Source organism: Sinocyclocheilus grahami, unplaced genomic scaffold, assembly GCF_001515645.1.
Source record: "Sinocyclocheilus grahami isolate Dianchi unplaced genomic scaffold, SAMN03320097.WGS_v1.1 scaffold459.1, whole genome shotgun sequence".
Lineage (NCBI taxonomy): Eukaryota > Metazoa > Chordata > Actinopteri > Cypriniformes > Cyprinidae > Sinocyclocheilus > Sinocyclocheilus grahami.
The window spans coordinates 235,826-240,476 of NW_015505638.1; positions in this window are offsets into that span (position 1 = coordinate 235,826).

Below are 4,651 nucleotides of genomic sequence, written 5' to 3' on the forward strand. Positions count from 1 at the left end.
GCAACGCTTTCAGATTCCTCTCCTAAATTATTTCCTGTCATCCCCTCTGATCCGTCTTAGAAAAAGACGCAAAAGCGCAAAAAGAATTAGTCTTCGCACAATGGTCATCAGAACACATGCAGCAACAAAGATCATCTGTTATTGCAGGTTCTCGCTGTGACGATTCCCTTTGTGCTCTTCTGTTGTCAGAACTCTAAATATTCTCCCAATTAATCGCTCGCTCTTTCTGTCGGTCTCCCTTCTCTCTCTCACTCCTGATTGCCATATATGAGTGATAATGTTTTTAGTAGCTAGCGTCATGTTCAAATCTGTAATAACATTACACCAGCAGCACTACTGATGGCAACATGCATCACCAAACACAAGCCATCTCAGTCATAAGTAAACAAAACTTCCATATGCAGAGTAAACACATCTATACACCCTAATGGCCTATAACAGCCCCCACACAGAAGCAATTTGCACACTAATTCATGCACTTTACAAAGAAGACACTAAGACAAACTAAGAACACTGGTGCTGGTTGTACATTGTTTATTAGGGTGAAACTGCAACCTTTTCCTCACATCATCAATAAAGACAATATCCAATATGTTGTAAGTATATCAAATTAGCCACAGTAACTTGTGCAATGCAAATGACATGCAGATATGGATATTCTGGAAAAAAGCAGACATGGATAGCCTGGAAAAAGTTTAGGGTTAGTTTCTGCAGTGAACCTTGACAAGTGAGGGAAAAATACAAAACTAAATTTCGAATCAGGAGTGATGCAATTTATTCTGGGAGTTTGAGTTTTGAAGATGAAACCGCAGCCATCTTAACTCCTTTCACAGGTCACATAATAAACATGATCCAGAACAGAGGTCAGGTTTTCTTGTAAGGGTTTCTTCAACCCTCAAAACATCTTTGACATCCACATTCACACACACACAATTCAAACACACCCAGGGTCATTGCCATCGTTTCACTTTTATTCAGCAATTGTATTCATGGCTGCGATGATGACAAATTCATTTTGAAATCCTTTAGTCTCACAACGTGGTTTAAACGATGCGCCCATTAATGTCCACCGCTTTAATACAGCCAATAGCCATCTGAGTGATAAATCAGGTTATCTCAGACACCTTCCACATGCCATGAAGAGCGGAAATTAGGGAATTATTAACTCTCCAGTACGTGTGTGAGTGTGTGTAACTGCGTATATGGAAATATGAGAAAGTGAGAGAGGGGAAAGTATAGTAGTACTAGTAAAACCGTCCTTTAAATTCCAACACATTTCTTTTATTAGACTTGAATTTGAATTGAGGTAGGAAACAGGAAACAATTCAAATAAGAATTTCTGAGATTTCTTTACCATTAGTAAACTTGATTGGTGTGGTCATAGTTTTATCAATTATGTGAACGTTTTATGCAATTCCCTGAAAATGTTTGTGGTTCTGTATGCAGCATTAAATTTGTGTCCATGTAAAATGTTTGGACTGTATTTAAATTAATTTTGAGAAATGTCTAATTAGTTGAGGGGGGAAAAAGGAATGCGTTCTACAGTACATATCAGGGAATAAATAGGTATAATTAGTGAAAATTAATGATTAAATGATCAAGGAACAAAAATGACCAGTAATGAACATAATAGAAATCGGAATGGAAAATAGGAATGAAATCATTTCCAATTATTCCAATTGTATTATTTTTTTAATTGTTGGCAACCAGTTAATAATGTTATGATTGACCCAGTAAGAAATATTTCTTTGTAAACTTTTAGAATTACACCTTTCTTTGTACCTGGTTAGTTACCATTTGGAAACACTAAAGAAAGTATAGAAATGTGATTCTAATTCATGATAGCAACTCAGTCATTTCATCTTCCTGTCATTCAAATTTAAACTGAACATCTTGAGGGGTGTTCATTTAATTCAAATTCACACTCAAAAATTAAAAGGGAGTCACAGTTTTGACACATTAAGCCATGGTGCTCATAAAGGTGATTTTTAATTCAGATCTCCCATCATGATCTGTTGTGAAATAAAAATGGCTTCTAAAAGTATGTTGAATATTATTTACAAAATATTATGACAGATTTGTAATAAATAAAAACGTGTGTGCATTTGTGTGTGCTCGCTCAGTAACAGCTCTTCGGAGATTGCCGACGGTCATCACAACTTAAATAAATGTGGTTAATCGAGTCTAGGCTGGAATTAGCAGCGTTACAGTGTTGTGACGTGTGTGCATGTATAATTATGGATGCGTGTGCGGTGGCTCACTCCGTTAATGAGGTGCTGGAAGGGGGCTGCAGCAGCTGGCAGGAAGCACGGGGGAGCTGAGGAACATCTGCAGGGGGCACAGCGCCGCTCTCCGCGCCACGCGCAAACACACGTACAGGAGATCAGCACCTAGCGCACACCCACCGTTACCAGCTCGACCGCTGTCGCCATAGCAACCGCGTGTTGGCCATGTTACCAGCGATGTAGGGAGAGAAAACAAACTAGCGCTAATCTCACCCAAATTATTTCGATCTTGTACGGCTTTACTTTTCAAGATCGGCAACAAGGCCCTGAGTGGGCATATGGAGCATGTGAAAACACTAGATAGGAAGGTCAAAGGTTAGAAAAACGAGTCCTTGAATATGTTCATTCTAGAGTTTTCTGCTGCCAAGTGTTGGGTCAAGCACCAGCTGTATGAGAGCACTGAAGCATTCACACTACCCAACTAAGTCAGCCCTAAACTCCCAAAAGTGCTACATATGCAAAGTTAACTGCTCCCACAGGGTTGTGCTCCAAAGACACACACTTTCACTGAACAGCACACACAAACAAAAGACAATACGAGGTATACATACATATTAATCAATAAAGTTGCCATATAGGCTTGGGCATAGCCTATCAATCCTCATCTCCCCCAAAGTCAACACTTGGCCTTTGACCCCCTATGAACTTATAGAGTACATCTCCATAGAAACGCATGGCCTCTGTTCATTGCACTTTATTGGGTCTGTACGTGCCAGTCTCAAAAGCTAACAGTTATGCCTTGTGGAACTGTGAAATCTAAAATATCATAGATGAAAACAAAGGTGTTGTTTACTATGTTTTCGAAAATGTTTTTTTTTATTTTTAGTTTAGGAATAAAGTACCAGGAAAGCACAAAATGTTTCTTCAGAGGGAAGATAAGGTGTGTTTGCAGAAGAGGTCTAGCAGTGGCTGCCATTATGTGTGAAGAACGTAGCTCTGAGGATATTTACCACGGTGAGAAGTTACTCTAAACAGGGTCATTGAGGCCATAATTATATTGATAATATGCTTTGATGGTATTTGTGCCACAGCTTTTCATGGACTTAGCACTAGCTTAAATTTAAACATAAATTCAGCCTGTTTAATTTTTTTATGCATATTCCTGGTCTTATTGAAAATTATTCATCGGTATATGTAATTTCACAACAAACACACATGCACCCCCAAAAAGATTTGTTTTTGTAATCTTTAATCGAAATGTGATAACTAAATAATGCTGGAAATAAAAAAAATGTAAAAAAGTGTGATCAGCATTAATGATTGACTGTGAGTGAGATTCATCACTGGGAACAAATACAGCATACTTCTGGATAATAGAGATGCCAGGAGGTCTACTCCATTCCCAAGTGGGTGAGACACATCGACAGGGGCCAGAAAACCAGAGGTTTTAACACACACGTACCCCGAGGAGTGTGCATGGTTGTATGAGTGTGTATCTGTGTTGCCTTCGTTAATGTGTGTCAGTCATCAATAATGCAGATCCTCAGTCATCTGCTCATCAAAGCCCTGTGACGCGTCTCTGTTCCACATTACACTGAGACAAGGGCATATGAGACCGGTATGGGAGTGTGCCTGGATTCATACAATTTACTCAGACTCATGTTGATCCAAACATGTATGCTTTTTTTTTTTTTATTCTTCCAATCATCACAGATATTTTCCACATAACAGTTTGTAGGGACCAAGGGCTGTCAAGCCTGATAAAAGCATTTAAAAGTAGTTCACATGACTTAAAGGAATAGTTCAGCCAAAAATGAAAATTTGCTGAAAATGAACTCACCCTCAGGCCATCCAAGATGTAGATGAGTTTATTTCTTCATTGGAACAGATTTGGAGAAATTTAGCATTACATTACTTGCTCATCAATGGATCCTCTGCAGAGAATGGCGTCAGAATGAGAGACCAAACATCTGACAAAAAACATGAAAAATAATAATAAGTGATAGATGCAATGAAAAGAATTGAGTCAAAATTCAGCTGTGTTGCAGCTCTCAAATCAATGGCATGTATTAAGCAGGTTGTATGGTATACATTAAATTCCATATTAGATTTGAGAGATGTTAAGATTCTTTAAAACATATTTATTTCTGTTTAACAGGGGGGAAAAAAGAAAGCATACAGGTTTGGAACAACACGGGGTGAGTAAATAATGACTGAATAACCAGTGAACAGCTCCTCATATAACATCCAGACTAATTCTTCTTCTGAGATACTAAACAGGTCGTACTCATACAGCCTTAAAGATCTTTAAGTAAACCTCTAAATAGATTACAAACGTACAAAGGGGATACAATATAAGGTAGATGGGCATGAAAACAATCTTTCACAGCAAAGCATGCTCTAGGGAACAGTCTGAACGCAATTGT